Source organism: Pteropus medius, unplaced genomic scaffold, assembly GCF_902729225.1.
Source record: "Pteropus medius unplaced genomic scaffold, Ma_sr-lr_union100, whole genome shotgun sequence".
Lineage (NCBI taxonomy): Eukaryota > Metazoa > Chordata > Mammalia > Chiroptera > Pteropodidae > Pteropus > Pteropus medius.
In genome coordinates, this window is record NW_024346062.1 from 10,952,391 (window position 1) to 10,978,002 (window position 25,612).

The following is a 25,612-nucleotide window of genomic DNA, read 5'->3' on the forward strand; positions in this document are numbered from 1 at the left end:
ATTATTTTAAATATCTATAGTACATTCAGATCAGAGCAACATAAACACTAAGTCTTTTCACTTAAAATTACAGATGTAAAAACTTAGTATTTACTATCAATATGTAATTCCATGTTTTTCATACATGATTTCCATTTCCATATTAAATAGGTCAATTTCTAGATTCTTGATTACATTCCATTGGTTTATCTGTCTCTGTGTGAATATCATCTTAATGACTGTAGTTTTTATAGTTAGATATTTGACATCTCCACCTTGTTATTCAAAATTATCTTGGGTGTTCTTGGTTCTTGCTTTATTTTAATCAATCACATCGTGACTATTTTTGAGGTTTTGTTTAGAATTGTACTTATTATGGATTAATCCAAGGAAAATTGATAGATTTTTTTTACATGGAATTTTCATATTCTTGAATATTTTTCTCTCAATTATATTATTGCTATTATATTTTTTCACTGGTGCATAATAATACAGTGCCTTTTATATAAAGATTTTGCATTCAGCATTATTGCTGAAATCCCTGATCACTTCTAATTTGTTTATTTCACTTATGAAATTTCCAAACATGGAAGTATTTTTCTAAGTTTTTAATACTTATAGGCTAGAATTTCTTGATTTAATGTCGAAGCTGTGACAGTGGCCTTTGATTCTAGTTTTGAAGAGAAGGCACCATTTAAAATCACATCTGGAGTTATAACTTCAACAGTTTGAGTTCTGTGTAGAGCTCGTTTGCCAAGAGCTTTTTCATAAACAAATGTTGAACTTTTTTGAGTATGTTTTCTCCACAATTTTTTAAATCTATTAAATATTGAAGAAGAGTATATTTATATAACACCTAATCTTAAACTTTTCCATTTCTGAGATATGTCTAATTTTGCTGTAATGTGTTGCTAATGCAGTCTTGGATACATTTATATACTTTTATATTTTAAATATAAATACTATTATTCATTTATCCTCTATCATCATCTTGATAAAATGAAAGACCATGTAAGGAAGATTCTGAGGACAAAATCTGACTGCTAACAAGTAACAATGAATTAGTACTGAGCATAATGGCCTTTTGTTTTATCAATAGACTTCATAAATTGCTTTTAAAATGGCACAAGTAAGGAAATGTTATTTCATCTACCAAAGTACCATCTAACTAGCTGAGTAAAACATATCTTTGATAGAAAAGAGATGAATGTGGTCCTAATTAGCAATGTGATAAATTAATAATGTCTCCCATATTTGCAAATCAAATGCCTCTTTATTTTTTTATATTTACAAGTAAAGATGGAAGGCAAGTGAGCAAGAAGAAAGTAACTTGCAAAAAGCACCACTGGCAGTTCTATTTATTATCATAATGATGCTGTCATGCTAATAATGATCACCATGCTAAGAGTTCTTTGATATGAGTAACAGGTGGCACCTTATAGAGTAAAAACTTGGTACGCAGCCAACACTCCCTATTGGTTTTTCGAATGAATAAATTAATAAGCAACAAAATGTTTAAGGCAAATGCATCCAGTGAACTCAGCAATTGTATATGTCAAAGATACTTTATTTAAGTTATAACGAATTGTACGAACTTGACTTTTGGAAATCCTGCATTTTATGTCATTGTATTTATTATATCCAGCTATGTGATAGTTCTAAGAAACTACCAAAGAAAATCAATAGTACTGGAGATAAATCACATCATTTTTATCCACCCTAATATATTTCTTGATTTATCATAGAGTTGGAGTATCAAATGTGTCCTGGGCCAGTTAATATATTCTCTCTGGACTCAATTTTTATCTGTTTATATAACGACTCAAAAAAATATGAATTGGAAATTATGAGAAGGAAAATACATTTCTAGAAAAAATAAGAATAAAAAGATCTCTACAAAGAAAGAGATCCTAAATCAACTGTTAATAAATAACCAGTATGGTATTCCAATAAAATTAGGCAAAATCAAGGTATTTAGTAATAGGTGTGGCAGTGTCTGGACATATCATTTACTTTCATTGCACCTCTGTGTAAATGGATGTGTGGATCATACTTTCTGAAAGTTATGCCTTGGAAAGATTCACAATGTTATTTACTGTTCAACATTATACATATATGTACACATCTGTACTTCTTATTTTTTAAAATAGAAAGCACCACCTCATACCTGCTGAGAATTCAAGGGAGTAGTTAAACTTACTAAAACAATTAAATATAAAGTGTTTGGAACCTTGGAAATGGAAATGTAGAATATGCCTGTGTTAGATAACACTGTCTAAAAAATCATATGTTCTCTTTGCTTCTTTAACAATGAAAGGGGATGATTGACTTAGTTGAGTGAATTAGATTTTCTAAATTCAGCTCTAAATTTGCCCCCTCTCTAGTACTCTGACCCAACTCACTTAATTTCTGTGAGCCTTAGCTTCTTTATTCATAAATTAAATGAATTACTCAATAATAGTTGTTGAATTATTCAATAACAATTCCTAACTTGTGGGATTAAATTTTTAGGAATGTCTAAAATGAATGTAAAATATAAAGTCTACTTTTTTCATTCACTGATAGGTATACACAATTGAGAAAAATAAAGAGTGAAAATGTTTTGAAATCACTCATATCTAGTCATAACCATAAAAAAGAAAATTATGAATTCACTTGTCCTAAAAGATTTTTTAAAAATAATAGGTGAAAGTAATTACTGCATAAAATTTCAGAATGTAGACTCAGGATGGGGTTTTGAAAAATATTACTTGAAATGGATAAACTGATAAAAATGAACTATCTAGAATAGTCAGGTATAGTAAATTTGTTAGGAGTTTGCAGGAGTAAAAATAAATCCGTAACATGGAACAAATTTTCCAACTTAAAATTAGAAACGTGGCCTATGTCCATTCTTTGGAAAACGAATTGCTGTTTTTATTTAAAAGCAGACATCTGTAGCCACTCCACAGATTATGAGAATTGTGATCAGAAACACAGCATATGGTACCAAGTGATGAATCTGAAGATATACAGCTAAGTTTAGCTCTAAAATTTCTAGATTTCACTTTAAAACTAAGAAGCATTCTGGCGTCATTTTATCATTACATGGAGTTAATATATGATCTCATTCTTAACTGGTCTCTTAAAACACAAGTGTAAATGCAATGCACACTTGCTGTTTGGTCTTTCCAAAAAAAACACTGTTTATTTATATATATATTTTTTGCTGACAGATGTACTAAAATAAGATTGACAATAAGAGAAAGATATGTGTACATATTATGTAGATTTCAAGTTTATATGTAGCTATAAAACTCATAAATAAAGCATACAAGTAGATTAAAATTTTACTTATGTACTAAAACGATTATGATAAAATTATTCAAATTATTTAATTATTTAAATTTAATTATTTAAATTTTCCAGATTCTCAAATTCTAGACTGATGATATTCAACCATCCATTCATAGTTATATAATTGAAATATATAGATAATATAAAATTCATTATTTTTTAATTCTAAAACCTTTTTTCAGAAAGTTAACCCATAATAGATATATGCAAAGTAAATTATAAAATCTCTTACTTTATGCAAAATGCCTAATGAGAATAATGACTGAAATCCTGTTATTTGCAAAACATCCATTTTATCTCAATATTAAAATAAGATATGAGACATATTCAGGAGTACTTTTTGTATTGGTAGATTAGGAACAGAGACAGAGTTAGTTTTGTTTTGACAAAAATTCTGAGAGTTCTTTTATCCTTTCTCCTTATTTGAAAATACCTTTAGTTACAGTTTTTTACTAGTGCTTAGCCCCTTTTAGGTGCAAGGAATAATTTTACTACTGTGCCGATCCCACCAGACATTGGAAGAATGATGGGGCCATCCATCTGTGTTCCTTCACTACTTGCATGTTTGGACACAGAAGGATTATTGTACTGTCCTCATGCCATTTATAGATGTTTTTATTGGGATGGGGACAGTGGGTGTGTGATAGGCTCTCTTTAAGCCATTTGCCTAAAAATATAATTAAAATACTTTTTCCCTCCCTACTTTCTTAAAGTCTTAGGTTAGTGGTTAAGAGCACAAACCAAGGAGCTAAACTACTGGAATTCAAATCTCAGCTCCTGCACTTAACTTGCTGTAAGGATTTAGGAAAGTTATTTGACTTCTCTGTACCTCAATTTTCAATTTGCAATATATGGGAAAGCATAGTTTTATCTTACCATGCTTTTATGAAGTTTAGGTGGAATAATTGATGAAAGTAATTTATGTCATTGTCACAAAAAAATATATTTTTTAGTCTTCACATGATCGTCTCGCCTCAGACTATGTGCTGAAGAACTAGTTTCTCTCAGATTGAGCAGATAGCCCAACCAGAAAACTAGTTTCAGATTTGAGAATTAATAAGATCTGCCTTTATGTTGCTAGTTTTCAAACATGCACAGACTTTTAACATTAGTGGCTACAGAGCATCATCAATTTTCTCATCTAGTTCTTCTATTAAATAAAGTATAATTTAAATGGTAGAAATATACATTTACCCTGTCCAATGAAAACAGAATTTAGCATCTTAGTACTTTTTGCCTTGATATTACTGATGAGAAATTTTAAATATTTGTTTAAAGGAATGCACTTCAATAATTTGGTGCTAATGAGCTAAGCTTTCTATGAAACCACAGAAAATTCTATTCTGTAGTTTTTTTGGGTTGTGCTTTTATTGGGGGAAATATATACTTTAGACTTTAGAATGAGAGCTTTTCCTCACCACAGTCATCTATATTATTTGTCTGGAGGCCATCATTCAAAAACATTTATTTTCAGATGTCTGCCTCAGAAGTCATAATTCATTTGAATCCTTTAGAACCATACAAGCTTCTTAGATATAATCTCTCCCTTCACTCTACACATTGCCTTTCCAAACAATATGACAAAATATTAATATATTTAATGTACCTATCACTTACTGGAAATTTCTGAATTTTGTAAACATCTATTTCCTCTTGCTGCTAAAGAGCATGAAATCCAATTAAGAATTATGATAGGTGAAGGAATAGCATTCTTGGTTTTATAGGCAATTAGCCAATAGAATTTAATGTGGAGTTTTCATTCTCTGGGCATTTCAATTACAGTCATGCCCATATAGTGATATTTTGGTCCAAAACAGACAGTATATATGATGGTGGTCCCATAAGATTATAATGGAGCCGAAATAGCCTTATCACTTAATGATATCATAGCCATCATAATGTGGTAGCGCAATGCATCACTCACATGTTTGTGGTGATTCTGGTATAAACAAACCTACTGTACTGCCAATCATATAAAACTTTAGCGCAAACAATTCAGTATAGCACATAATAGTTGATAATAAATGAATGTTACTGGCTTATGTATCTACTATGTTATAATTTTAATCATTATTTTAGGCTGTACTCTTTCTACTTATAAAAAAATAATTTGTTCTAAAACAGTATGCTTTGCTAGCCTGACAGTAGCTTCATACATCTCATGTTTACTGTCTTTTGATCATTTTCTCTTGTACTTGAATTAATCTCATTTTCTTTTGTACAGTAAGATGCTGTACAGGTTCGTAACCTAGGGGCAATAGGCTACATCATGTAGCCTAGGTGAGTAGTAGGCTATACCATCTAGGTTTATGTAAGTGCACTCTGTGATGTTTGTACAATGATGAAATTGCCTGACTGCATTTCTCAGAATGTATTTCTGTCATTGAGCAGTGCATAACTGTATGATAGACAAGATGTTTCTCCTGTAAGAAAGAAACTAGATTGAAGAAACTTTTTGAAACTTCTTACATGCCTCCTATTAAAAACAATTTCAGCAATACTCATTGATTTCTTTTATTAACTATTATTTTACATGCAAACATGGAAGGGAGAACAAGTGTTACTTAATATAAGTGTCAAAGAACCTATGCATATTTTATGAAGCTGTAATAACTGATAAACCTAGCAGAAACCAGAAAAGAGATATCTGGGGGTAATTCTGTGGCCAGCAAGATAAATTTTCTCCTAGTCAACTCAAATGACATGCTTATATAAAGAAGAACAACCAAATAAGTATAAATTTTATATATGATTTTATCATTTTCTCTACTTAGTTGAACTTCACTAAAGTCCTTTTTTTATGTCAGAGAAAGGAAAATGTGACCATTACTGTAATTCTTTTTTTCTGTTAGTGAAAATTGCCATACAAAATAGGTAATGTGACTCTACTGCTGCCCATGAACAGTAGTACCTCAGCATATCGCTACATGAAAGCTTATTTTACTATCACTTAAGGAACTCATTACCCTTTTATGAGGCTTACATGCTGCTTTACAAATATAGCACTCTAGTAACATTATGGAAGCATCATTATTCTTGCCAGTGGCATTTTTTAAAGCAAGGAAAAACTAGTTTGAAAATAACTTCCTTAGTGTTCTTAGTCTTTTGTACTATGCTAATATTTTTCTAAACTTTTATTGAATTCTGAGTTTTATTTTAGTTCATCCACCATCTGGAAGTTATTAAAATGTGAGAAAGCCTGTATGATTCTGACTTAATTGTTGAGATAAGAAACTTCTTTGGATCATCTTTAATAGAACAGGCTTCAGGCCCATTTTCACAAGAAGCCAATGGAACTTCAACATTAACATTAGTTTATCACTGACATCATTCTGATTTAAATATCAAAACAAGTTATGTCCTAAAAAGCCCAGTTAACTTAGATCACAGCTATATTACATTAACAATTATAAGTGGCATGTGACAAAATCTCAATCTAAGTTCCGTCTCAAGTATTTTTGCTATTAACAAAAACTCAAATATGAAAATTTGTGAGTGATTCAGTTTACATATGTAGAGAAAATTCAAGTTTGGTTTTGTTCAATCATTACTCTCACTTTTTGATATTTTTTCTTAAGTAAAAAAGAAGATGATCAAGTTAGAACAAATTATAGGTGAATACAGAGTCCTGAGTATGTCTTGCAGGTAAATATTAATTATCTTGGTGTAATGGTGAAAATGAATGCAGATAGATCCATCTCATGACAGTATACTTCATCTGCTAATTTAGAACATCCCCATTTAAGGCATGCCTCTAAATCCACCTAGAAAAGGATATTTGAAATATCATTAATGTGGTATTATGATAAGAAGGACTACTTTCTCATGTGAGTGTGAATGAGAGACTTTTATGAAGTATGCTTTAATATATTTGTAAGATAATGAAAGCAGAATAGACAACTAAGGACTTGTTAACTTTTATTGCTCTGTGAAACAATATAGTTCTATGGACATTCTGAACTTTCTAGAGTTAATATCCACTGTTTCAAGTATGAATAAATTTAAATTATTTATTAATATTAACCTTTTGCCAATACCTACCTGACGACAATCTTTTTAAAAAACAAGACAAAGATTTTTCTCTATATTATAAAAAGGACCTCCAAGAGCTACCTGTTCAACTTCATTTATTTATTTATGTTTGGCTGGCCCTGATTTGAACCAGGATGTTTGCCAGGACAGCTGGGGTAAGATGACACTACAGGGATATGAAAAATTCATAACTATAAAGTATCAGGTAATGAATAACAAATGTATTCACTATTTTGTACATTACATGACAGCTAGCTTTACAATGCTACTTGTTTTTTCCTATAATGAGAGATCATTATAAAAGTATTAATAGAGATTTTATTACTTAGGAACTTTTAGAAAGCTAGAGGACACTAAAAAGGGGCTTTCTAACTTATACAATTGTGATGTTAACATTCTAAACTCAGTTTGTAGTTTTATAACTAAACATGAAATGTATCAAGTAAATTTATCTCAGATTTCCAGATGGACAAAGACACCTGTATATTTGGTTCAATTATTTCAATATTATACTGTGTTAATCCATTATTTTATTTTAATTGGATTTGAGATCAGTTTTTAAAACTTTAGACAATTGACTTTGTAATCTTCATGAATGGACCTTTGATTCTTTTTTTTAATTATCGAGGTGTCATCGATTAATAAAATCATAAAGGTTTCAAGAATATAATTCAATAATACTTCATATGTATATTGCATTTGTGTCCACCACCCAAAGTTAAATTTCTTTCCATCATTATTGGAAAAATCAATGTTTCCTTTTGACAGAAGTTCAGGTATACAATTCACATAATATGAAGTTGGTGTTCACTGACTATGTCTATTCCAATTTACCCATTTGTGTCTTAATCTCACTTTATGGGAGGAATAATATATCATGCCCAATTATGAAAAAAATTCTAGAAAGGAGAAAACTGTTCAAAACTTTTAGCTACATGGCAGTACTGTATAATTTATGTATTTGGTCATTTCTTAGTTTTGTTCTAGCTTAGTCTAGTATATTTTACACATACAATATCTCTGTACCGTATCTTGATAACACCTGGGGACTTGTAAAGACAGAGCCATTTGGGAAAACTGGGCTTCTCCATTCTAGTATTTTAGAGAACTGGCTTTTCAAGAAATAAAAGACAATATGGGCAACTTTTTTTTAGGAGACGTGAGGAAGAGAAATGGAAGTTTTTTAGGAGAATGGCATATTCAGAGTTCTAATCTTAGTTAATAAAGAAGGAAAAGAATGAGGAACTCACCATTGTAAGGAAGGTCAAGAGGTGCTGAACACTGACTTTGCCACCTTTTAGAATTGATTCAAGTTGGAAAATAATTCAACTTTAAAGAAACTTTGGAAAGAATATGACTTTCAAGGTGTCAGTAAACTGATATTCCATAATTCATCAAATTAGCAAATCTTAATTAAATATCAACTATGTGAATTGCAAAAAAGCTAGATTCTATATTTGGTAAAGAGTGAGACTGTTCTATTGCTAAGGAATGTTAAAAATATGGCCTAAATTTCAATTAAGTTAGATTTGGAATTTCAAATTATACATAGAGAACGACTGAACAGAAATGACATTGTCTCATGTGTCCATCTGGAACATTGAGCCTCAAGATAAATATATTTAATCTATCCTTGTGTTTATTTAAGAAACTGTATATTATGATTAGAATATTAATATAAAAAATAGCATATGAGTAAGAAATTTCTTGAGCCATAATTGTGATCTGATGAATGGCCTATTAACAGATATTTCTCCATATCATCCTTGTGATAAATTCTAAGAGCAAGATATTGACAATGTTTTTACTCATAAATTAGTCCAACTGATAGGCTTCATTTGTTAGTTTAGCACATATTTGTTCAGTGTGTACTGTCTTCAGGCATTGTTCAAGGCACTGGGAATAAAGGGGTAAATAAATATACATGGTCCCTCTTGATAACATTTATATTTTGGAGATAAATTCTATCAAGGCTAGAGTTTCATTTAGTATTTATAGAGTTTCATTTAGTAATTTATCTCATAAAGTTCTGTGATACCATTGTCTCATATGGCAAAAGGAGTGAGGATAGAGTACCTCAACAGCCTTTATATCTCCTGCTATTCACTTTTCTCCTGCTTTATGCTTTACACATCTGCAGTGGTTTATTCAGCTTTATCCCATGCATTCATTTACTAAGTATTTTTGAGTACCTGGGATATTCGAAACACTGATTTAATTGCTGGTGATACAGAGTTAAATATAGACAGAAGACTACACCGAAAAGATCTCCTTATTAAATCTTGGGTAATACCGCCATTGAGAAGATGAAAATAGCAGGTGTTACTATTGGAGGGAATATAGAATGAATATTCACAGGAGTAGATGGAGACAACACATAAAAAGCCCTTAATACCAAAGAAAGAGAAAATTTCAATATGAAACAAGTATTTAAAAGCTGTGAGGAATCAAAATAAATTAAGTCTAATAAAATAACTTTTTTTCTGCCTAGTACATCATCAAAGGAATATGAAAATAAATGAAAAAAAATTAAGACAACAGATGAGATAATTTAGTCTAGCTTTCTTTTTCACCCAAGAAATAACTACATGTGACAGAAAAGTGGTACTTGGTATTTTAATTTTAATTTTTTTTTAATTAGCCGTTTCACTCTAGTAGGATAGTCTAGAGTTTTAGATGCAAAGTTATAGCATCATAGCAAAGGCTGAATTCAGCCAAACACTATATAAATCCAGCATGCTTTAACCTAGCAACTGCAAATCAGTAAATTAGTATTTTACAAATCTTTGCTTGCTTCTGCCTCTAGTAGGAATTTTCAATGACATATTGCTTTTGCTTTTATCATCAGTGCTATAATATCTATTGCACATCATTTTAACAATATAAAGTATCTATGAAATAGAACTTCAATTTAATTTAAACATTTCTAACTATTTTAATACTTGACTAATAATTTGTGTTAACTAAGGAATTATCATTTTCTCTTATTGAAACTCAGAAGTATTACAAGGAGTAAGCTTAAGTTTAAAAGAGAAAATCCGATATGGGTAACACTGATGGACAATATTTTCTGTAATAGGTGTCTGGAATGCTGATATGCATTAAAGAATTCTGAACAAATATTTTAAGATATATTGATTTGAACAAGGTGAAACATGTTTCTTTATTGCAAGACTTCTCAGAGATTTGATAGTTCATACAATTTATAAGGGCATAGATTATTTCTATCATATTACTTCTGTATATTAAATATATGATTCTTAATATTTCCCAGAATGAAAGTACAGTAGTTCCCAAATATATTTGACCACACGACCATTTTGTTCCCCCACAGAGCATCTTGCTGTACTGACACATTTTGAGAAATGCTAATGTTTGTGTAATTCATGGAAGAGGATTTACTAGGAATACTTTTTGCTAAAACTTCCTCTAGAGCAAATCAAGTAAAGTCTGTGTCAAGGAAAATTCAGTAAGCATCCATTGAATGCCCACATCCCCAGTTATTGTGCAAAGTATTAGGAATACTAAGGTGACTTGAATCAAGTCCATGCCTTCTAGATTTTATCACAATGTTTTGAAATAACTTGTGCTTACTTGGTTCATTATACCATAAATGCTGGCATGCAGAGTGTACTATAGGAGCACAGATATGAGGCTCTTTTCCCACGTGAGAGTTTAGGAATAGCTTTGAGAAGGAGACGAGGCAGAGCTGAGTCTGTAAGAGTCTGCATTAGCCATGGAGAGTGGCAGGGCAAGAGAGTTGGAATGGTTGAAGTGGCGAAACAGCAGAAGGTTTGCAGGATAGAAGTCAGAGTTGAGAAAGGTGAAGCTGAAGATACACAAATACCTTGCTTAGCAGTGTGCTCAACAAAGGGTGAGTTGTTATGGGATCCATGTGCACAGGCAAGAAAGATATAAGCACAGGAAAATTTAAGAACAGATATAAGTGGCAGTTTGGGGCAGCAATAAAGCAAGGGAGATACCAAGTAGCTTTTGTTATATACCTACTATGTGCCAAGCACTTTGTATAATGTAATTTTACCTACTTAATAAGCCTGTGTTTAGTAAACATCATGAACTGCTGGCACAGAAGTTGAGAGGTAATAAACATGGACTCTGCATCCAGGCTGCCTGTATTGGAATGCTGTTTGTGTAGCCTACACTGAGGCCTTGGACACTTTGTATAGCTATAGATAGGGACTTACAGATATAGATACATATAGAGACATACATGTTGTGTCAATGCCTTTACCCATAAAAAAAGAAACCCAAAACCTCATAACACCACTTTTTTTATGAGGCCATTGTGTGGATTAAGTAAACTAATACATGTAAAGCATTTTAAATCATATCTGGCACATGGCAAGAACCAGATGGTTACTGTCTTTATTACAGACCAAGTAACTTGCCTAAGGTCATGTAGCTATTTGGTGGCAGAGTCAGGATTTATCTTAAGTCTGTCTGACTTCAAAGGCCAGGCTCTCTTAAGACAATGCATGATTCATTTCTGAATACATTGTGCGGACAAGAATTTCCAGGGGAGCTCAGAGCTAGGAGAATTCATTTCAGATTGAAATTTTGAGAAATGAAGAGAAAAGGAATGGGCATTTTACGTGAATGTATTGGCATGAGTAGAGGTATAATGTTAGAAAAGTGTAAACATCCATAAATTGATATTTTTTCTTCTGACTTTTGGTAATCCTAACAAAAGTATAGTCAGGTAAAATTAATTTGAAAGGAAAATATTAACCTGGAATCTCAACATTTAGTCATAAGATGTTTATATTTTCTTATTTTTATGTCTTTTTCAAGTATCTGTCCATAGGTAAATATATAATTTATAGTTATAATTATGTGAAAAATCACTATTAAACTATTGTTTAATCAAGCACTGTGCGGCATGTCTTTCTTACTATACTGTGCAACAACTGAAGAAAAATCACTGTAGTTGGTATATGCCAAATTATATTTATACATGTGTGTATATATAATACATACTTATATACACATATATAATACTCTAATGTCTTAATATTTAAATAAACCTCATTATTCAGAAGCAAAATGTCTAAGCAACATTGTAGATCATAGTACAAAATAAAAAAAAATAAGCATTTATCAATTAAAATTTTTTTAGTTTCAAAAGTAAAAAACTTTAATTTTTTTATTAATGTATAGTTGTCATTCAATACATTATTAGTTTCAGATATACAACACAGTGATTCAACATTTATATACCTTATAATGTGACTACCATGATAGTCCAGTAACCATATATCTATATTCAAATTTAAAATACTGCTAATTTTAATGCCAACAAATTTGGTTGTAATCAAATTTTTAAATAATAATTTGCCCCCTGTAAAAAAATAAGTACAAAGTTATAACGATATAATTGACTATATTCTCTGTGCTGTGTATTACATCCCCGTGACTCATTTGTTTTATAACTGGAAGTTTGTACCTCTTATTACCCTTCACCTTTATGACCCATCCACCTATCTTGTTCCCCTCGGCAACCATCAGTTTGTTCTCTGTATCTATGTCTGTTTATGCTTTTTTTTTTTTTTTTTAGATTCCACAGATAAGTGAAATAATATGGTATTTCTCCTTTTCTGATATTTCATTTAGCATAATACCCTATAGGTCCATGCACATTGTCATGAAATGCAAGATTTATTTATTTTATTGCTGAGTAATATTTCATCGTAAATATATAGCACATCTTATTTAACCATTCATCTGTCAATGGACACCTAGGTTGCTTCCATATATGCTGCAGCGAACATAAGAGTGCATGTATCTTGTTGAATTAGCATTCTTGTTTTCTTTGGATAGACACCATGAAGCAGAATTGCTGGGTCATATAGTAGTTCTATTTTTACTTTTTTTGAGGAGTCATCAGACTGTTTTCCATAGTGGCTCCACCAATGTATATTCCTACCTATAGTGTACCAGGGTTCCTTTCTCGCCATATCTTTGCCAATACTTGTTATTTGTTGACTTTTCGATAATAGCCATTCTGACATATGTGAGGAGGCATCTGCTTTACTATTAAATTAATATATAAGGTGAAATTAATTGAATTTTATAATTGTGAATCCAGGGTTTCTAAAAGGTTTATGTTAAGCTCAAAGGAATTCTAGTAGCCAAGACTCAAATCTTACCAATTCAGAATTAATGTAATAATAACAATAGCTAACATTTATGGGTGCTTATGGAATGTTTCAGGTACTATTCTGAGCATTTTTAAATACTTAATTTTTAAGATTTGTTAGAAAAGAGAAGTTTATTTGTTGGAAAAGAGAAGTTTAATACCTTTCTCGGCTCCACACGTGAAATAATCTCAATGGTGATGGGATGGAGCACTTGAATTGTCCAGACCAAGATCATCTACCCAGCCCAGAGTTATGCCTAATGGAGGAAAGGCTCAGTCCAAGAACACAAGGACACACATAGGGAAGGGGTTTCAGTGCAGATTAAATTATAGATATCTGCTACTAGAATCCACTTATGAAATATAAAGACCTTTCCAGGATCTTCCTGCTTTTCTCCAAATAAAAATATGAACTTTGCAGGAATAAAGTCAAGATAAAAAGTACTAAAATGCTAAATTCTGTTCTCATTAGACAGAATAAATGTTTTCTTACCATTTAGATTGCATACTTAATAAAAGAGGTGATTGAGAAAATTGACATTGTCCTATAGTTCCTAAAATGTAAAAGTCTATACATTTTTGAAAAATAGCAACATAATGGCAGCTTTTTAATTCTGAAACTGAAACTGGGTTGGTCTGTCTGCTTATAGCCTGAGAGTAACTAGTTCTGAAAAACAAGAGTTTAAATTCTCCAAGCCAATCCTGTATACACCGTTTGTCTAGCCTATCATTTCCCAAATTTTACTCATTTATATACCAGATTTATGAACTTTGCCCTAAGTACTATCTTTTTACCTTTAAATTAACTAATACTTTTTTCTTTAAGGATTATTTTAAAACCTATACCATATTAGAAGTTGAAAGTGAATATTTTTCAATAAATATTTAAATGAATTAAAATTATTCTAATTCAAAAAAATGTGTCTATGTAGTACCAAAATATAGACTTCATGCCATCAGTGTTAACTATGTTATGTATTAGGAAATAGTAGTTTTGGCTCCCTTTCAAGGACTTTATGAGGGAGGATGAGGCAGATTTTCTTGACGTTGATTTCCTTAAGTGCCTTTCATTGACATCAGGCTGGCATTACATTGTGGCTTTGCTCTTTGAGAAGTGTCTGACTTCTTCTGTAAGTAGTAGTGGCAAACATAGCACAGCACAAATTATGTGAAAAGCAGTAGTCATCTATTCTTCAATTTATGATGTATTTGGGGACTGTCAGTTTGTACCAATTAAAATAGAGTTGAGGGAAGCATAAAAACAATATTCGAGGAAGATATAAAATATCAACTTATTCACTATTTTTGACATTGAAGAGAAAGTTTTATTGAGTTGAAGAAATAAAGTTGTTAAAAGTTTGGAGAAAAAGAAGTTTACCTTAATTTTTTCTTATCCTTGGTTCCTGAGTTCAGATTTGTCCCAACGTATAACATCCTTAAGATTGGATAAGTCATAGCTCACAGTTTGGACAGCAAACATTCTTGATTGACAAATAATAGGAAAGAGAAAGGATGCATATGTACAAGATGCTATGGAAGGGGTGGGAAGATACTTTAGAGTTGTAGTCAACTATTTGGAAGTGATAAATTGAAATTCAATGCATCTAAAAACAAAAGCAGATGCCCATTTTTCTCATTTGGCCCCCGTTTATTCCCTGTAATTAAATGGAGACTGTTTGTGGAGCTTCATCCTAAGTTCTTTTCTGTCCTGGAACCCTAAAAAAGACATTCTGTGTGGATGTTTAAAAATACATCTTGCACCCAGAGTGTAAATATTGAAAAAGCTTCAAAGATAAGAGAGAAACACTACCAGGCTCCAGGTAGACTTGATCAACCCACAGTTTTGCTTTTCTCTGAAACGTGTGTGTAATTATTTTACCATATGTATTTGTATATTTATTTGTTTGCTGTTTGTTTTTAAATGCATCTGCCTCTACCTCTGGCAGAATGTGAAGCCAGGAGCCATGTAACATTTATCTCTACCAGCGCAAATGAGAATAATAATGCTATTTTATGAGGTTGTAAAGATTAATCAATTCATTTAACATGTTTTGAGCAGTGTGTTGCAAATAGACCTTAATAAATGTTAGTCATTGCCTTTGAGTAGACCAGAGACAACTGATGAATTGTCTAAAATCAGCCTCTTTCTAGATTCCTTGTTCATGTTGGGGCTTTTGTCTTTATAAAAGAGATTTTTACATAAAGAGCTGTTTGAAAAAGTTTTTCTTGCCTTAATTTCAGTATGTCTTAATCAAGTCTAATGGAAACAGAAGAATACATTGAACTGAATATTAGTTCTACAGGCCACTGATAGTCATACATCTACCTCGTTTAGACAATCCAAACACTTATATTTTCACTTCCACATATTCTTTTAAACAGATGTTGTGATAAAATCGAAGTGATTTCAATAGAAAAGATTTGCATGGTCAATATACGCTGTTTCTTGTTAATAATGAGAGCTATCCATTTAAAACCAGTGGCTCTGTGTGCTAAGCATGGCTCCAAGTGTTTGAATATTTGTTTATTTTCAGAACATTCTTACCAAATAGGTATTTTAATCACAATTTTGTAAATGAATAACTTGAGGCACAAAGAAGTTAAATAATAGTGCAATGATCAAAAAATTAATAAAATTATGAAGATTGAATTTAAATCAGAAATGCAAGCACATATTTCATCTATTAAAATAGGCTGTCTTTTTTTATCTATTGAATCATATTTTTTATTTCTTCAGAGAAAAAATGTTAGACCCTGTCTTTAAACTGTGTTTTTTATTTTTGTTTATCATCTTGATAGAATCATTCTAATTTTTTCTTTTTAGATCTAACTCCATAAAATTGTGTTTAAATTACCCACTAGATTTCTCCTCCCCATGTAAATCTGAATTGATATTAAGAAAAGTAAAATATTCTTTCCATGTTCAAATATTTTGGTCTCTGTGAATATTCCCCTTGAGGGGTTCTCTTTCTCTATACCTCATAAATCATGTAATCACTATCCGATTTTGTCATGCCAGCTAAGTAGTTATGGATACATCATTAAATGACATGTGATTTATAGTTCTGGTAGGTAATCTCTGATGGCAAATATCCTTTAATGTCTTCTTCCATAGGACTAAGTGCTCTCTATTAGTGATTTCTTGAAGTTTTTTTAATTGAATAATAAATTTTTAAAAAGCAAAATATAATCAGAACTGCTTCAATGTATTCAATCAGACAGTATGTGTATGTTGTATCTGACCTCTCATCAACTTCTTATTAAGTTTTTATTCCTGGAGTTTAAAAGAAAAATACAATATTTCCTATGTACGAACAGGAAAACATAGAATTGCTATACTGTTTTTCTAACTTTGGGCTTTGTAAATTTTTCTAAAACATGTTTTTAGTGAGGTACTCATATATATATATATATATTATTAAAAAATACTCAATAATTAAAGATTATAAATCTAGATCAAAATGGTTTTAAAAGATACAAAAAACGTACCATCTTTTACATCAATTATTTTAATGTACTATTTAAAAGTATTACTTTGAGAAGATTAGTGCTATACCAAAGGTAATTCTCATAATAACTTGGATTGCAGGAATCAATGCCTAAGAACAAACATCTGACTTTGTAGTGTAAAGGATAAGACCAGTGCATTCTCTAAAATATACCGGAAATAAAAATATTTAAGAATTACTATTAACAGTCTGTGTGAAGTTATAGCTACAATCTACCAACATTTCTCTTATGTTTATCTTTTTTTTTGAAGAATACCATGCCCCGCATGTTTAAGTGCCCCTTGGTTTCATGTAAATAAAACTTTCACAAACCGCATTCCATCTCTCTCTCATACTTGATTCTTTAGTGTACTTGGCCATATATCTTCACAATCATTTCTACCAGTCAATGTCAGATTCTCTAGAACAGTACTGAGACAGGGACTCTGTGGCCTCTGGTTACTGAGAGTGTACTTTTTACAGAAATCTGTAAAGAAGAAATAAAGCAAGGAGAGATATAAACCCTGAGCAAGGATGAGGTTTCAGATAGTGTCAGGCTTTGTCCTGGTTCACAGGGGAAGGGTTATAAATCATAAATTAGATTTTTCCCCTTTAAATCTACCCACTCACCCATCTATTTCATTCCTACAAACAGTATGGTATACAAAATCCCAATCAATCTCTGTTATATGCATTTATATACATATTTGTAAGTATATCGTTTAAATTTAATACAATTTAGCATACATATTTTCTTGACATTTTGCTTTTTTCTCAATGTGTCTAGATTTATGTCACTCTTTTTAATGACTGCATAACATTCCAAAGCATAGTTGTATCACATTATGGTTCTAACTTCTCCATTGATAAACACAAATAATTTTCAAATATTTAAGTAAAAATAAAGCAATGAACAATATTCTAGCTTCACATTTGTGTATCATTTTATGAAGGGCAACTAGTATGGTTATACAATGACGATTGAATGGATGAAAAGTAAGCATATTTTTTGTTTTATTTTTATTGTTTATTTTCCCCAAATTACTATTTTAAAGATTATCAAAACAATTATTCTTTTGAAAGTAGAAATAATACCCCAAAATTAGTTGATCAAATGGCAATAAAACCGGAAAATAATTATAAAATTGGGAAACAAACTAAAGTACTCTCTTTGGAAAACTTAGGAAACTATTTTTTAAACAAGCCTTGTATCACAGAGGAGTAAAAACTGTAATTGAGGAAATTATAAAAATAATGACAAAATCAACATAACAAAATCTAGGGACTACAATAAAGCAGAGTTCCATAGGAAACCTATAGCATTAAATATGCATGTGAAAAATGAAGAATAAAAGAAATGTAATGCATAAATCAAAAATGTTATAAAAGAAATAAAAAAATAAACACAAATTAGAAGCTAGAAAATAATAAAAACAGTCATAAGTTAAATTGATAAGAGAAAAACAATAGAACCAATTACTAATTGAAATAATTTAAAATTAAAACAGACACACCCTAGAGAAACAAATCAAGAAAAAGGGGAAGGAATCACAAATATGCAAAATATTAAATAAACCAATGGACCTCACAAAATTGTTTAAAACTTGTAAGAAACTATTTTGCATAATTCATGCAAATAAATTTGATGACATGATATAATGGATAATTTCCTAAGAAAAATATAATTCCCCAGAATCAACCCTAAAAGAAATCAAGTTCATTTAGAACACTTTCCATTAAAGAAATACAGAACTATTAATTTACCAAAAAAGCACCAAGCATTAAGAGGTTTCATAAGGGAATTTGAGCTAAACTTCATTTTTGTCAAAAGTTATGAGTGAAATAACTTACGTTTCCTTGAATATTAATTAGGTAGATAATATTTTCATATATATGGTACTTTTCATCTGATAATTTTGTTTTTACAGATATTTTTCAGCTGGATATATTGTATTTTATTCCATTCTGTTACACGCTTTTTAACAAGTTTGTTTTTAACAAGTCTATTTTTAAACAGAAGTGCACAATATTAACTATCCTACAGTTTTTGTGCTTTCAGGTTATTGCTCTTATTCAGGAAGGCCTTCTTTACTTCAAATTATAAAAAATGTTTCCTTGTTTTTTATTTCAATACAATAAGACTGTTTTATTGAATTGTTTCTGAAATTTGAGATGTTATTGTGCATTGCATATAGAGGACTAAACTTAGGCTTTTATTTATATATAACTATTTGTCCCAATATCATAATATTTTTAGCATTTATTTGAAATCTTCAACATAATTATAAATGTTATTCATACATCTTCATTTGTCTGTAGACTCTATTCCATTTAATTGTCATCTTCTCTACTCACTAGCTAGCATTTTATATCTTTGTAGTATCTTCAGTAATTTTTCTTACCTTCAGTAATTTTTCTTACCTTCAGTAATTTTTCTTACCTTCAGTAATTTTTCTTACATACATGCATAAAAGACAAAGAAATAGTAGAAATTGTAGTAAGATTATAATGAAATACACTATCCACTGCCCTTGTACACTACTAGCATTAGAGGGAGCTACTACTTTTATTTCGACTGATTCTTAGAGTATACCTCTAAATGATACAAATAAACTTCAATTTATTGATATATATATTGCATTGAAGTATTATTTTTTATTTGCTAATATTTAGTTTGCTTCAATATGCCATTCCTTCTCTCCCTCATCTCAATATAGTCACTTTGCTGTTTTTACCTACTTTATTGGTTATTTTGGAACTTCATAGAATATAGTTTATTCCTTTATTTTTGTGCCATTCACTATAGATGTTATCTCGTAAATCTTGACTCTGAAAGAGGATATTAGCAATTCTAGAATATAACTCTCTCATGTTCTAACTGCTTTTACTTCTTAACTGACTTTTTCCTTTGATATAATGGATTCAATTCTAAGTCAAATATTAAACTTTATACCTATGTAAATATTGCTAAACTTCATTTTTGTCAAAGTAAGTAATAGCAATATGTAATATTTCTTGTGCTGATTTTTTTCAAAGTGTTTTGGCTAGATTTTTCTTTTATAATAACTGTTTGATAAAGACCTATCATTCTTCCAGTGTTTCTAGAATAATGTCAGATGTGTCAAATCTCTCTTTTCATTGAAAACATTTCTTGGAATCTTCTGCTTCCTGCTTCTGTCTGTCCAGTACTTGCTGGACCTATGGTTTATCCTGAGTGGATTATCTTTTTCTTTGGTCTTGTGTGTTTCCCTTTCATGATTATTTTTTTATTTTTCCATTAATTTAATTGGTAAGAAATTCCTTGCATGTCTGATATATTTTGCTTTCCTATTTTTATTTTGGATTATATTCTATATTCCAGTGGAGCTTCCATTGTGGCTCTAAGCCTTTGTAAGCGAACAATTTCTTTTTCCCTTTTTTATCATTCTGTCTTTAAGGAAGCTTTACCATTTTCCCGTGGTTCCTAGGCTTTTGAAATTTCATGACAATGTATCTTGATGTGAGTCTATTTTATTTGATTTTCTAAATACTTAATGATCTCTTTCATTTTGAAAATTTTTATATTTCCTTTAATACTAGTACTAACAACAACAGTAATAGAACTAACATTTGCATAGCACGTTATGAATACCAGGTGCTATTCAAAGTGCTTTTGCTTTGTATATCTGAACTCATAATCCTTACAACAATGTCATGATGAAGGAGGTACTATTATCATCTTAGTTGTAAAGATGAGGAAACTTGGGCCCAGTGAGTTTGAATAATTTGCTGAAAAGTTGCACAATTAGTGGCAGATGGAATTTAACCTAGGAATTCTGACTTTAGAGTGATTTTGGCCATTCTAATAGGTATGAAGTGGTATCTCATTGTTTTAACACACATTTCCCTGACGGCATATGATGTGGGGCATTATTTCATGTGCTTATTTGCCATCTGTATACCTTCCTTAGTAAGATGTCTTTTAAGGTCTTTATCCCATTTTTTTTAATTGGGTTGTTTTTCTTCTACTGTTGAGTTTTAAGAATCCTTGCATATTTTAAATAACAGCCCTTTATTGGATTTGTCTTTGTAAGTATTTTCTCCTAGTCTGTGGACTGTTTTCTCATACACTTGACATTGTGATCGCATCGAATAGATATCAAGTTAGGAAGAATTAGCATTCTTCCTATCTACGAACATGGAATATCGCTCTATTTATTTAATTCTTCTTTGTTTTCATTCATCAGAGTTTTGTAGTTTTTTCATGTAGATCTTGTACTTAAGCATTTTATTTTTTGGATAGTAATATAAATATTATTGTGTTTTTAACTTTTATTCCATTCACTCATTGCTGGTATATAGGAAAGCAATTGACTATATGTTAACCTTGTATCCTACAACCATTAAAATTGCTCATTAGTTCAGGCATTTTTTTGTTGTTAATTTTATCAGATTTTCTACATAAACAATCATATTATCAATGAAGGAATGAAGTTCTATGTCTTCCTTCCCAATCTGTATACCTTTTATTTCTTTGCTTGTCTTGTTGCATTAGCTAGAACTTCCAGTATGATGTTAGAGAGGACTTCTGAATGGGGATGTCCTTGCTATGTTCCTGATCTTAGTGAGAAAGCTCAAATTTCTCACCATTAAATATGACGTTAGCTGTAGGCTTTTTGGAGATATTCTTTATCAAGTTGAAAGTTACTCTCCATTACTGAGTCCTTATTAAGAATGGGTGTTGGATTTTGTCAGCTGCTTTTTCTGCATTTATTGATATGGGCATGTAATTTACCTATTTTACCATATTAATGTGGTTACATTCATTGATTTTTTGAAATTTAATTTATTGCAGTGACATTGGTTAATAAAATTATATAGGTTTCAAGTATGGAATTCAATAATATATCATCTTTAGATTGCATTGTGTGTTCACCACCCAAAGTCAAATCTCCTTTTGTCTTCATATATTTGACCCCCTGTACCCTTATATACCTTCCTCCTTCCCTCCTTCCTTTCCCTCTGGTAACCACTAAACTATTGTCTGTGTCTATGAGTTTTTGTCTTTTCTATTTGTTGCTTTCAGTTTTTTATCCTACATATGAGTGTAATCATGGTTCTCAACTTTTTCTGCCTGACTTCGCTTAGCATGATTATCTCAAGATCCATCTATGTTGTTGCAAATGGCAGTATTTCATCTTTTCTTATCGCTGAGTAATATTCCATTGTATATATGTACCACATCTTTATCCAATCATCTGTCAAAGGACACTTATTTTTTCTATGTCTTTTCCACTATGAATAATGTAATGCTGCAGTGAATATTGGAGTGCATATATCTTTATAGATAAATATTTTCAAATTTTTTTTGGTAGATACCCAGAAGAGGGATTACTGGGTCATATGGTAATTCTATTCTTAATTTTTTGAGGAACCCCTATAAGGTTTCCCATAGTGGCTGTACCAACTTATATTCTCACCAGCAGTATATGAGGAGAGATCCTTTTCCCCTACAACCTTTCCACTTATATACTAACAATGGAATTTCAGAAAAAGAAAAGAAACAAAATTCCTTTTATAATGCAACAAAAAGAATAAAATACCTAGGAATAAACTTAACAGAGGATATGAAGTATCTATATACTAAAAACTATAAGATATTATTAAAAGAAATTGAAGAAGATACAAAGAAATGGAAAGATATTCCATGTTCATGGATTGGAAGAATCAACATAGTTAAAATGGCCATATTACCCAAAGCAATACATATATTTAATTCAATCCCTATCAAAATCCCATCAGCATTTTTTAAAGAAATAGAACAAAAAATCATCAGATTTCTTTGGAATCATGAAAGACCAAAGCAGTCCTGAGGGGACTGGGGAGGAAGACCAAAGGAATCATACTGCCTGACTTCAAAATATACTATAAAGAGACAATAATCAAAACAGCTTGGTATTGGCAGAAAAATAGACACACAGACCAGTGGAACAGAATCAAGAGCCTAGAAATAAACCCAAATATATATGGGTAAATAATTTCCAACAAAGAAACCAAAACATACAATGGACTAAAGAAAGCCTCTTCAATAAATGGTGCTGGGAAAATTTGAAAGCCACAAGCAAAAGAATGAAACTAGACTGCTATCTGTCACCATACACCAAAATTAACTCAAAATGGCTCCAAGATCTAAGTATAAGACCTGAGACATTCATTGATTTTTAAATGTTGAAACAGACTTGCATGACTGGGATAAACAACACTTGGTCATGGTGTACAATTCCTTATATACCTTGTTAAATTTAATTTGCTATTTTGTTGAGTATTTTTACAGACATATTGATTTGTAATTTTTCTTTCTTGTATGTCTTTGCTTTTAGTATTAAGATAATGCATGGCTTATAGATTGAATTAGGAAGTATTCCCTCTGTTTATATCCTGTGAAAGATATTGTAGAGAATAGGTACAATTTCTTAAGTGTGGGGTACAATTCACCATTAAAATCAGCCGAGCCTGGTGCTTTTAGTTCTGTAAAGTTGTTAATTCTTGACTCTTGTCCTCACTGAGCCTCTAATAAGTTGTCAAATGCCTTTCAGGTTTCTCTGTTCCAGCACTGGTTTATTCCACACTATCTGCCTGTGAGTTCTATTCTGGTAAGCCAAGACACTCTGCATTCATTTGTCTCTTTCTCCAATCTTGGAGCAGTGGTCTTCCTTGTATCCTCTTCTCTCTTATAAAGAATTGTTAATTTTTTCAATCTGTTCAACTTGTTTTTTGGAGGGAGTGATAACTTTCAACTCCTCACATGTGAAAATGAAAAGTGGAAGTCTGCTCATTATTTTTTCTTATTCGTTTGTATGTTTGCTTTACTGAGTTTTGGGTGTTCTTTGTATATATTGATACAATTCGTTTAGCAGATATGCTATTTACAAATATTTAAAAATTTCCTTCAGTGTATGGCTTGTTTTTTGTTTTTATGAGTGACTTTCAGAGAGCAAACATTCTTAATTTTGATATGTCTAATATGTATTTTATGGAGCATAGATTTGGTACTATACTGAGGAACACTTAAGGTTAATAATTTCTATGCTATTTTATTAAGAGTTTATAGTTTTAGGTTTGATACAAGTTTATGATTTAAGTGACTTTTTAAAACGGCTTTAAACATGGGTTAAAGTAACTTATTAATGTTTGCGTATAGATATCCAATGGTTGAAGCAATACATGTTGAAAAGATTGTCTATTTTTACTGAATTTCCTTTTAGATTTTTTAAAATATCCACTTATCATACACATGTGGGTCTATTTCTGAACTTTGTATTCTGCTCCAGTGATCTATTATCATGCTAAAAATCACACTATCTTGATTATTATAATTTCATAATGCTTATCGAAGTCAGATAGTATAAATCCACCAATTTGATTCTTTTTCAATATTGTTTTTGCTGTTCAAGGTTTTTAAGTTGTTATGGCTATTCCAGATCTTTTGGATTTCCATACATATTTTATAATCATTTGCATCAATTTCTTCAAAAACATTTGCTGGTGTATTGATTAAAGTTACATTGTATTTATATCAAGGAAGAATTTGCATCTTTAAAATGTTGAGACTTCAGACCATGAAAACAGCATGCCTTTCTATTATTTATATCTTTTAAATTTCTTTCGACAATCTTATAATTTTTATTATACAGGTCTTGCACATCTTTTGTTGGATTTATCCTTAAGAGTTTTATATTTAATGATGTTATAAATGGTATTCTGTTTTTAATTTCAACTTTTCTTTGTTAGAAGCAAAATTGGTGTTTCTGTGTTGATCTTGTATCCTGTAAAGTTACTAATCTCACTTATTAGTAGCTTTTGTGTAGATTCCTAGGATTTCTACAGAGTCATGTCCTGTACAAATATACAGTTTTACTTCATCTTTTTATTCAATCAGTTATCTAGGGCTGAATAAGAAAATACTTCAAAATGTAGTGACAAAACAACCATGATGGGAGATGTGGTTTTTCTCTTGGTTTTGCCTAAACTCACTTCTGTGACTGTATCAAAATTGCCTCTGAGCTGCCAAATTTCTTTGGACATGAAACAAATCGAGAAACTTACTTAACTAAGTATATAATCCATTTCTTAGGGAAAAGGAAAAAAGTCTAAGACCTCTTGATGGAAGGAGCTACAAAAAATATTTCCATATTTGATCTATCAGAGTATTGGTATATTACTTTCTTACATATTGTTCGATTTTATTTACTAATATTTTAAATAATTTTTGCTCTATTTTCAGAGGATTTTGAGTGTGTTGTATAAAGTCTTATATATTATATGATATATAATCATTAAAAATCTATGGACTTTAGTAATGTATAATTAATCTAGGGATCCCATCTTTTTTGCGAATATTGGTCACTTTTCTACTTAATCAGCCTTACAAGGGGATTATTCCTTTTATTAATTTATATGAAGAATCAACTTTTAGCTTTCTCGATTTTCTATGCTGTCTGCTTGTTATCTATCTCAAGTATTTGTGCTCTTTACTTATGTATTTATTCTTTTTACTTACCTTTGTTCTTTTTGCTCTTTTATTGTAGCTTTTTAAGGAGAATTAGATCATTTATTTTTTAACAATAACTTTAAAAAAACT

The 25,612-nt window shown here is 30.7% G+C and overlaps 1 long non-coding RNA gene across 3 annotated transcripts in view; it reads left to right on the top strand.

Moving 5' to 3' along the window:
• The window catches only part of LOC120612528 (uncharacterized), a 278,407-nt gene extending 253,073 nt beyond the window's left edge, over window positions 1–25,334 (top strand). For 2 of the 3 annotated variants that reach the window (XR_005655469.1, XR_005655470.1), the window contains one exon: window positions 23,568–25,331. This is a non-coding gene — a long non-coding RNA (uncharacterized LOC120612528). Of the gene's footprint in view, window positions 1–23,567 lie in introns of all 3 variants that reach the window. The other variant, XR_005655471.1, reaches the window with a different exon arrangement.
• Window positions 25,335–25,612: the final 278 nt, after the last annotated feature.